General features: G+C 45.2%; 1 long non-coding RNA gene across 1 annotated transcript; it reads left to right on the forward strand.

The window, feature by feature from the left end:
- The first annotated feature begins 1,282 nt into the window (after window positions 1-1,282).
- LOC103626625 (uncharacterized) lies at window positions 1,283-3,035 on the forward strand. Its single transcript, XR_002261971.1, has 4 exons — window positions 1,283-1,547; window positions 1,648-2,257; window positions 2,564-2,764; window positions 2,838-3,035. It is a non-coding gene; the product is annotated as an uncharacterized lncRNA (long non-coding RNA).
- Window positions 3,036-11,539: the final 8,504 nt, after the last annotated feature.

Here is an 11,539-nt window from a genome sequence, read left to right on the forward strand (position 1 = left end):
CCCGTTGAGGTGGTCACAAAGACCGGGTCTCTTTCAACCCTTTCCCTCTCTCAAACGGTCACCTAGACCGAGTGAGCTTTTCTCCTTAATCAACGGGTCACTTAGACCCCTTACAAGGACCACCACAACTTGGTGTCTCTTGCTTGATTACAAGTTGCTTGAGAACAAGAATAGAGGAAGAAGAAAAGCGATCCAAGCGACAAGAACTCAAATGCACACGAAAATCTCTCTCTCACTAGCCACTAAATGTTTGGAGTGAATTTGGACTTGGAGAGGATTTGATCTCTTGATTTGTTTCTTGGAGTGGATTCTAGAGGTCTTGTATTGAATGCAATGGCTGAAAACTTGGATGCCTTGAAGTTTGGTGGTTGGGGGGTATTTATAGCCCCACCCACCAAAATGGTTGTTGGGGAGGCTGTCTGTCGATGGGCGCGTCCGGTGCGCCAGCCACGTCACCCAACTGTTAGGGCTCGACCGTTGGAGCTCTGACAGATGGGGCCACCGGACAGTCTGGTGGTGCACCGGACAGTCACTGTTCACTGTCCGGTGCGCCTTCTAGCGCTGCTCTGACTTCTGCGTGAACTTTTCGCGCACTATAGCGCTTTTCAGGTTTTCGTTGGAGTCGATCGTTGCGCTGTAGCCGTTGCTCCGCTGGCACACCAGACAGTCCGGTGCAACACCGGACAGTCCGGTGAATTATAGCGGAGTGGCTCTCCAAAAACCCGAAGCTGAGCAGTTCAGAGTTGATCTCCCTGGTGCACCGGACACTGTCCGGTGGCACACCAGACAGTCCGGTGCGCAAGACCAGGGCAGTCTTTGGTTGCTTTTGCTCCTTTCATTTTGAACCCTATCTTGGACTTTTTATTGGTTTGTGTTGAACCTTTGGCACCTGTAGAACTTATAATCTAGAGCAAACTAGTTAGTCCAATTATTTGTGTTGGGCAATTCAACCACTAAAATCATTTAGGAAAAGGTTTGACCCTATTTCCCTTTCACCCCAACCTCGCGGATCCCAGCACGCTCCAACACTACCGCCATCAACGCAGTCCGCCCCCTCCCAGATCTTGTGCTCATCATCCCCTGCCCGCCATCAACGCCCCGCTTCGCTCCGTCGATGGAAGGTGGTCGATGCAGTCATGGGTCGCAGACGGCTATGGGCGAGTCCGACCTCAAGACTGCTCTTCGTACCGACGGCTAGATCCCACGCTCGGTGAGATGAGCTTGCTGGGGATGGGGACCTGCTCGGCCTCGACCTGGATCTCTCCCCTATCTTGTTCCCCAACTCTGGTGAGCAGGATGACCGCCCTCCCGTGGTTGCTGATTCCCTGTACCAGGCACTTGGTATTCCTCCCACGTTCTTTGCGACAGGGACTTCTCTGGAGTAGGCAAGGCTAAGTGCAAGGGCAGTGCTCCAGGACGAAGGGGGGTGCGGATGGTGTCACTGCTGTGAAGTCCGTACCGGAGCGTGGAGCTAGCGTTGGCCACCATCGTCGCCTTGTGCTGCAGGTTCATTCACAACCACAGAAGAAGCCTCGCTTCGTGGAAAGGTAGCTCAAGTTCTTCCTTGAAATGTACCACAAGACAGGCCATCTAATTGGAGAAAAAACATATTCACTTTAGATAACTGATATTATTTTTTCATGGCAGGCCATCTAATTGGAGAAAAAACGTATTCACTTTCATGATTTCATGTTGAATGTACATAGTCGTCTTCAATTAATTTGTTTATATGTGCAAACTGCCTTCAGAAGTACCCTGTTCCAAGCTTCGGCCTTCAGTAAGATATGATAATTGTTGTCATGGCTGACACTCTTGTCGATATACAGATGCACAAAGGTGTTTCAGATCCCCTTGATGTTGTAGCAGCTGAGATTTCATATGAGGCCATCATATTATGTCTTGATGAGTTTATGGTATAATTTTCTGAGGTTAAATATTCCACCAGTGTTCTAATACATATGTTTGTAACAAGCCCTACTCTACTGCACAGGTAACTGATATTGCTGATGCTATGATTCTGAATCGTCTGTTCAGACAATTGTTCAGCAAAGGCGTTGTATGTGGCTACTATTTTCTTCCATTTTCTTATGGGACTAAACCACTCAGGTTATCTATACAATGCATCAACTTTTGACATGGATTTATTTGCATGTTTTGTGCTCAGATTCTTGTTTTGACTTCTAACTGTGCTCCAGATAAGCTTTATGAAGGTGGCTTACAACGAGACCTTTTCTTGCCATTTATTGACACCTTGAAAGTACGAGTTGTTTTACATTTATCAATTTATCTGCATGGTCCATTCAGTTATGTTATGATCTTATTGCATTTCTATAACCTAACATCTCAAAACGTAGAATCAGGAATCGATTCTATACAGATAGCATGTTGTTCTATCAAATGTTTCAGTAGTGCACCCTGTTCTGGTCACTTTGTTGATAGCTTTTGCAAGATTGCCACACTTCTATAAAAGAACATTACTAATTTCTTATAGGAAAAAAACTATCACCTAACAAATTGATCAAACATAACTGAAGTCGTCTATCTAATCATTGATTTCCTTCAGAGCTGAAATTCGAATTCAGTTTCGCCATGCCCCTAGTAATATCTACCGTGAACGCTTTGGCCATGACATAGATCTCGACACAAACGAGCTGGTTCTACGCGATCAACCTGAATAAGCAATCCTATTGAAAGTCAACAACAAGGTCCCAGGGCTTGGGCTCCAATTGGATGCTTCAGAACTGAACCTGCTTTACCGGGATAGGTATGGTGATCTCTTGGATCGCCTTATGATTTATCCATAGAACTGTCATTAAACCATGAACTTTGATGTGTAGATACAACACCGAGGTACCAGATTCGTATGAACATCTTCTACTGGATGTGCTAGATGGAGATAGTCATTTATTCATGCGCAGCGACGAGCTGGTTGCCGCATGGAACGTGCTGACTCCGATAATCCATGAGATCGATCAGAACGGAGTAGTTCCTGAGCTCTATGAGGCTGGGGACAGAGGGTCTATCAATGCTTACCATCTCGCTGCTAAACATGGGGTTAGGGGTTAGGCTGTGTTTCGTTTGGGGATAGGATGGTCCGAGATATGATATTTCCCAAGTATAATAAGAGAAGTTGAAAGGGAAATGTGCCTTTGGGCAATTTCTATTATGTTTTGGTGATTAAGTGTCCAACACATTTAATTGAGTTCTTAAGTGCTAAATGAAGAAAGAAGTGCAAATCAAAAAGAAGGTATGTTTCTAGACTTAGTAGTTGGTTTTTGTATACTAATGAAGTTATCTAAGTGTTAGAAACAGAGAAAAGAAGAAGTGAATTGGATTGCAAAAGTCTGGCTGCCTACAGCCGAAGACCAGCTCGGCTTGGCACACCGGACAGTGTCCGGTGCGCCAGGCTGGACTCCGGTGAACAGGTCGCTCTCGGGAAAGTTTGGCGGCGTACGGCTATAATTCATCGGACTGTCTGGTGAGCCAACGGCCGCCAGCGCAATGGTCGGCCACGCAATCCGCGGGCGACGCGTGGCCCACGCCAACGGTCAGCAGGGGGCACCGGACTGTCCGGTGTGCACCGGACAGTGTCCGGTGCGCCAACCGGCTCGACGCTGCAACGGTCGACTTTGCCAGAAAAGGAAGGAGATCACGCACTAGACATGAACAGTGGATGTCCGGTGGTGCACCGGACTGTCCGGTGCGCCACCAGACAGAAGGCAAGGATAGCCTTCCTTGTTGACCTCCAACGGCTCCTAGCTGCCTTAGGGCTATAAAAGGGACCCCTAGGCACATGGAGGAGTCACCCAAGCACACTCTAAGCATTCCAAGACTTCTAGTCCTCACTTTCACACAATCGTTCATCATTCTTGAGATTGGAGCACTTTTTGAGTTGTAAACTCCCCGCGCGTGTTTTGTGTGCTCATCCTCTCACTTGTGTGCATGTTTGCGGTTTGGATTTAATTCTAGTGTGCGTTGCTCTTCCCAACCTTACTCCGTGCTTTCATTGTGATCTTTGTTGTAAGGGCGAGAGACTCCAACTTGTGGAGATTCCTCGCAAACCAGAAAAAGAGATAAGCAAAGAAAAGTTGTGGTATTCAAGTTGATCATTGGATCACTTGAAAGGGGTTGAGTGCAACCCTCGTCCATTGGGACGCCACAACGTGGAAGTAGGCAAGTGTTACTTGGCCGAACCACGGGATAAAATCGCGTGTCTCTTGTGTTGATCTCTTTGTGATTGTCTTGGCCACAAGAACTCGCTTCGCAACTACTTAGTCACACTAACATTTGTATAACCAAGATTTGTGGCTATCAGTTGTTGAATTTTACAGGATCACCTATTCACCCCCCCTCTAGGTGCTCTCAATTGGTATCAGAGTCGTTCTCTTCATGTAAGGGACTAATCGCCCGAAGAGATGGATCCTAAGGGAAAGGGGATGGTGGTCAACGACAAGGAAAAGGAGTCCTTCCTCAACAAGCCTAAAGATGACAAGACCACGGACTCTGGCTCAAGTCACAAGAAGAAGGAAGGGAAGAAGAAGAGGCGCATCAAGAAGATCATCTACTACAACAGTGATGAATCTTCTTCTTCACCAAGAGATGACGACGATGACGATCCTTCTTCAAAGAAAAAGATGGTTAATCAAAATTACTCTTTTGACTATTCTCGCATGTCGTACAATTCGAATGCACATTTACTTTCAATTCCTCTTGGCAAACCTCCACACTTTGATGGAGAGGACTACTCTTTTTGGAGTCACAAAATGCGTAGTCACCTATTTTCTCTCCATCCTAGTATATGGGAGATAGTTGAAAATGGAATGCAATTTGATAGTACGGATAACCCTATGTTTATTAACGAGCAAATTCATAAAAATGCACAAGCTACCACTATTTTGCTAGCATCTTTGTGCAAGGATGAGTACAACAAGGTGAGTGGCTTGGACAACGCCAAGCAAATCTGGGACACCCTCAAAATATCACATGAGGGAAACGATGCCACCATGATCACCAAAATGGAGTTGGTGGAAGGTGAGCTGGGAAGGTTCGCTATGATCAGGGGAGAGGAGCCAACACAGACGTACAACAGGCTCAAGACCCTGGTCAACAAGATTAGGAGCTATGGGAGCCCGAGATGGACGGACCACGACGTCGTCCGACTTATGCTCAGGTCCTTTACTGTTATTGACCCTCATCTTGTGAACCTCATCCGTGAAAATCCTAGGTACACAAAAATGACACCCAAGGAGATACTTGGAAAATTCGTGACCGGGCGCATGATGGTCCAGGAGGCAAGGTATGTTGATGATGCATTAAACGGCCCCATGCCCATCTATGAGCCACAGCCCGTTGCACTCAAGGCAACAAGCAGCAAGGAGGCGCTACCAAGCAAGGTGGCACAAGTTGAGGCTGCCGGGCTAAACGAAGATGAGATAGCTCTAATCATCAAGTGTTTCAAGACCGCGCTAAAAGGACGCAAGGAGTATCCCAACAAGAGCAAAGCAAAGGGAAAGTGCTCCTGCTTCAAATGCGGTAAGACTGGTCACTTTATTGCAAACTGTCCCGATAATGATAGTGACCAGGGACAAGAAAAGAGCGGGAAGAGGGAGAAGAAGAAGGCCTACAAAAAGGCGAAGGGCGAAGCGCATCTTGGCAAAGAATGGGATTCGGACTGCTCTTCCTTCGACTCCGACGATGAAGGACTTGCTGCCTCAGCCTTCAACAAGTCCTCTCTCTTCCCCAACGAATGCCATACTTGCCTCATGGCAAATGAGAAAAAGGTAAGCGTTTGAGAAACCCCTAAGTATACTACTTCAAGCGATGATGATTCTAGTGATGATTTAGTAGATTATACCGATTTATTTAAGGGTTTAGATAGAGCAAAAGTAGATAAAATTAATGAGTTAATTGATGCTTTAAATGAAAAGGATAGACTTTTAGAAAAGCAAGAGGATATTTTGTATGAAGAGCATGATAAGTTTGTTAGTGTGCAAAAATCTCTTGATTTAGAGGTTAAAAGGAATGAAATGTTATCCTCTGAATTGTCTGTGCCAGGAATCAATCTCTAGTTTAAAGATTTTAAATGATGATTTAAATGCTAAGCTAGAAGTAGCTAATAAATCTAGTTCATATGTGGAACATGTTGTAATTTGCAATAGATGCAAGGATTTTGATATTAATGCTTGTAATGAACATCTTGCATCCATCACTAAATTAAATGATGAAGTGGCAAGTCTTAATGCTCAACTTAAGACTTGCAAGATAGATTTTGATAAATCAAAGTTTGCTAGGGATGCCTACACAATTGGTAGACACCCCTCAATTAAGGATGGGCTTGGCTTTCAAAGGGAAGCCAAGAACTTAACAAGCCATAAAGTTCCCATTCTCAACAAGGAGAAAGAGAAGGCCCCTATGGCTAATAGTGCTCAAAGGAATCATGCCTTCATTTATAGTGATAGTAAATTTTCTAGAAATGCTCGTAGGAGTTATGATCATGATGTCCTTAATTCACATGCTATGCTTGCTTCTAGCTCTACTTTTGTGCATGGTAGAAGTAAACCTAGGAGAAATCATGTTGTGCATCATGTGCCTAGGAAAGTATGTAATGAACCTTCTACAATTTACCATGCTTGCAATACTTCTTTTGCAATTTGTTGTAAGAATGAAAAAGTAGTTGCTAGGAAATTGGGATCCAAATGCAAGGGAGATAAGACTTGCATTTGGGTTCCAAAGGCAATTGTAACTAACCTTGTAGGACCCAACAAGAGTTGGGTACCTAAAACCCAAGCCTAATTTGTCTTGCAGGTTTATGCATCCGGGGGCTCAAGCTAGATTATCGATAGTGGATGCACAAACCATATGACAGGGGAGAAGAAGATGTTCACCTCCTACATCAAGAACAAGGATTCCCATGATACGATTATTTTTGGAGATGGGAATCAAGGCAAGGTCAAAGGTTTGGGAAAAATAGCCATCACAAGCGAGCACTCTATTTCCAATGTATTTTTAGTAGAGTCGCTAGGCTATAATCTCCTGTCTGTAAGTCAATTGTGCCACATGGGCTACACTTGTTTGTTTACAAATGTTGATGTATCTGTCTTTAGAAGGAGTGATGGTTCATTAGCGTTTAAGGGTATACTAGATGGCAAACTCTACTTAGTTGATTTTTCGAATGATGAGGCCGATCTAGATGCATGCTTAATAGCTAAGACTAGCATGGGCGGGTCGTGGCATCGACGTCTAGCACATGTTGGGATGAAGAACCTTCATAAACTTCTAAAGGGAGAACATGTGTTAGGACTAACCAATGTCTACTTCGAAAAAGATAGACCTTGTACAACTTGTCAGGCAGGAAAACTGGTGGGAAGCACTCATCACAACAAGAATGTGATGACAACATCAAGACCACTGAAGCTACTACATATGGACCTCTTCGGACCCGTCACCTACCTTAGCATTGGGGGAAGTAAGTATGGTCTTGTGATTGTTGATGAATTTTCCCGCTTCACTTGGGTGTTCTTTTTGTAGGATAAATCAGAAACCCAAGGGACCCTTGAGCGCTTTCTAAGGAGGGCTCAAAACGAATTTGAGCTCAAGGTGAAAAAGATAAGAAGCGACAACGGGTCCGAGTTCAAGAATCTGCAAGTGGAGGAGTACCTTGAGGAGGAAGGCATCAAGCACGAGTTCTTCGCTCCCTACACACCACAGCAAAATGGTGTGGTAGAGAGGAAGAACAGGACGCTTATCGACATGGCGAGGACGATGCTTGGAGAGTTCAAGACGCCTGAGCGGTTTTGGTCGGAAGCTGTGAACACAGCTTGCCACGCCATAAACCGGCTCTATCTACATCGTCTCCTCAAGAAGACCTCCTACGAACTCCTTACTGGTAACAAACCCAATGTATCTTACTTTCGTGTATTTGGGAGCAAATGCTACATTCTGGTGAAGAAAGGTAGACACTCCAAATTTGCTCCCAAAGCTGTCGAAGGGTTTTTACTAGGGTATGACTCAAATACAAAGGCTTATAGAGTCTTCAACAAATCATCTGGTTTGGTTGAAGTCTCTAGTGACGTTGTATTTGATGAGACTAATGGCTCTCCAAGAGAGCAAGTTGATCTTGATGATATAGATGAAGATGATGTTCCGACAGCCGCAATATGCACCATGGCGATTGGAGATGTGCGACCACAGGAACAACAAGAGCAAGATCAACCTTCTTCCTCAACGATGGTGCATCCCCCAACTCAAGATGATGGACAGGTTCATCATGAAGAGGCGTGTGATCAAGGGGGAGCACAAGAAGAACAAGCTATGGAGGAAGAAGCACCACCAGTCCCTCCAACTCAAGTCCGAGCGACAATTCAAAGGAATCACCCCGTCGATCAGATTCTAGGTGATATAAGCAAGGGAGTAACTACTCGCTCAAGATTAGCTATTTTTTGTGAGCATTACTCGTTTGTCTCTTCTATTGAGCCTTTCAGGGTAGAAGAGGCCTTGCAAGATCCGGACTGGGTGTTGGCCATGCAGGAAGAGCTCAACAACTTCAAGAGGAATGAAGTTTGGAGCCTGGTGCCACGTCCAAAGCAAAACGTTGTGGGAACCAAGTGGGTGTTCTGCAACAAGCAAGACGAGCACGGGGTGGTGACAAGAAACAAGGCTCGACTTGTGGCAAAAGGTTATGCCCAAGTCACAGGTTTGGATTTCAAGGAGACTTTTGCTCCTGTGGCTAGGCTAGAGTCTATTAGAATATTATTAGTTTATGCCGCTCACCACTCTTTCAGGTTGTTTCAAATGGATGTGAAGAGCGCTTTCCTCAACGGGCCAATCAAGGAGGAAGTGTACGTGGAACAACCCCCTGGCTTTGAGGATGACAGGTATCCCGACCACGTTTTTAAGCTCTCAAAGGTGCTCTATGGACTTAAGCAAGCCCCAAGAGCATGGTATGAATGCCTTAGAGATTTATTAATTGCTAATGCTTTCAAGGTTGGGAAAGCCGATCCCACTCTTTTCACTAAGACTTGTGACGGTGACCTCTTTGTGTGCCAAATTTATGTCGATGACATAATATTTGGTTCTACTAATCAAAAGTCTTGTGAGGAGTTTAGCAGGGTGATGACACAGAAATTTGAAATGTCAATGATGGGCGAGTTGACGTACTTCCTTGGGTTCCAAGTGAAGCAACTCAAGGATGGCACTTTCCTCTCCCAAACGAAGTACACACAAGATCTTCTCAAGCGGTTTGGGATGAAGGACGCCAAGCCCCCGAAGACGCCAATGGGAACCAACGGACATGTCGACCTCAACAAAGGAGGTAAGTCCGTTGATCAAAAGGCATACCGGTCTATGATAGGGTCATTGCTTTATTTATGTGCTAGTAGACCAGATATTATGCTTAGCGTATGCATGTGTGCTAGATTTCAATCCGACCCAAGGGAATGTCACCTTGTGGCCGTTAAGCGGATTCTGAGATATTTAGTTGCTACACCTAGCTTCGGGATCTGGTATCCAAAGGGGTCTACCTTTGACTTGATTGGATATTTAGACTCCGATTATGCCGGGTGTAAGGTTGATAGGAAGAGTACATCAGGGACGTGCCAATTCCTAGGAAGGTCACTGGTGTCTTGGAGTTCAAAGAAACAAACCTCAGTTGCCCTATCCACCGCTGAGGCCGAGTATGTTGTCGCAGGACAGTGTTGCGCGTAACTACTTTAGATGAGGCAAACCCTCCGGGACTTTGGCTACAATCTGAGCAAAGTCCCACTCCTATGTGACAATGAGAGTGCAATCCGCATGGCGGAGAATCCTGTTGAACACAGCCGCACTAAGCACATAGACATCCGACATCACTTTTTGAGGGACCACCAGCAAAAGGGAGATATAGAAGTGTATCATGTTAGCACCGAGAACCAGCTAGCCGATATCTTTACCAAGCCTTTATATGAGAAAACCTTTTGCAGGCTGCGTAGGGAGCTAAATGTCTTAGATTCGCGTAACTTGGATTGATCTATAGCATACATGTGTTTTATGTAGTTGATCATGTTACCTCGTGTATTTATGAGATTTGTTATTCAATTATGGTGCTCAAGTTGTGCAAGGGATCTCCGGACCTCACAAGTCCATTTGTGAATGATGCACATGTTTAGGGGGAGAAGTGCTACAACTTGACCCTTTGAGACTAACATTTGTGCTTGAGTTTACTTGATGTAGTCCCAAAGGTGAATTGAAAGGGAAAGGTGAACTTGGACCATGCAAAGACTTCCACTGCACTCCGGTATTAGTGTACTCACCTCCAAGTTCATCCTTATGATCTTGTTGCCTTTTTGCTTTGAATTGACAATTTTGGTGAGGCAATGGGGTTAAAGGGCCAATAATGATCTCGTTTTGGTGCTTAATGCCAAAGGGGGAGAAATTAAGGCCAAAGCAAATGGATCAGTTACCACTTGAGAATTTTGAAAATAGTAGAGTTAGAACTTTTGAAAATAGTAGATTTGTCAAAAATATTCTTATTGCAAAATTTGGTCTCTTGTGGGGAGATTTTATGGTTATGGGAAAAAGGGGGAGTTTTTGGATCTTGTTCAAATTCTCTCTTGGAATATCTCTCTTTATGCCCAAACAAGTGAGTTTAACTTAGAGATAGGAAAATGAATTTGATTTGCAAAAACAAACCAAGTGGTGGCAAAAGACGATCCAAATATGTCAAATCTTGTCAAAGACAAATTTGTTCTCAATTGCATTGATATTACACTTCTTTTGTTTGCTTTTGGATGTGTTGGCATAAATCACCAAAAAGGGGGAGATTGAAAGGGAAATGTGCCTTTGGGCAATTTCTATTATGTTTTGGTGATTAAGTGTCCAACACATTTAATTGAGTTCTTAAGTGCTAAATGAAGAAAGAAGTGCAAATCAAAGAGAAGGTATGTTTCTAGACTTAGTAGTTGGTTTTTGTATACTAATGAAGTTATCTAAGTGTTAGAAACAGAGAAAAGAAGAAGTGAATTGGATTGCAAAAGTCTGGCTGTCTACAGCCGAAGACCAGCTCGGCTTGGCACACCGGACAGTGTCCGGTGCGCCAGGATGGACTCCAGTGAACAGGCCGCTCTCGGGAAAGTTTGGCGGCGTACGACTATAATTCACCGGACTGTCTGGTGGTGCACCGGACTGTCCGATGAGCCAACGGCCGCCAGCGCAACGGTCGGCCGCACAATCCGCGGACGATGCGTGGCCCCGCCAACGGTCGGCAGGGGGCACCGGACTGTCCGGTGTGCGCCGGACTGTCCGGTGCGCCAACCGGCTCGACGCTGCAACGGTCGACTTCGCTAGAAAAGGAAGGAGATCACGCACCGGACATGAACAGTGGTTGTCCGGTGGTGCACCGGACTGTCCGGTGCGCCACCCGACAGAAGGCAAGGATAGCCTTCCTTATTGGCCTCCAACGGCTCCTAGCTGCCTTGGGGCTATAAAAGGGACCCCTAGGCGCATGGAGGAGACACCCAAGCACACTCTAAGTATTCCAAGACTTCTAGTCCTCACTTTCACACAA

Source organism: Zea mays, chromosome 5 (genome assembly GCF_902167145.1).
Source record: "Zea mays cultivar B73 chromosome 5, Zm-B73-REFERENCE-NAM-5.0, whole genome shotgun sequence".
Lineage (NCBI taxonomy): Eukaryota > Viridiplantae > Streptophyta > Magnoliopsida > Poales > Poaceae > Zea > Zea mays.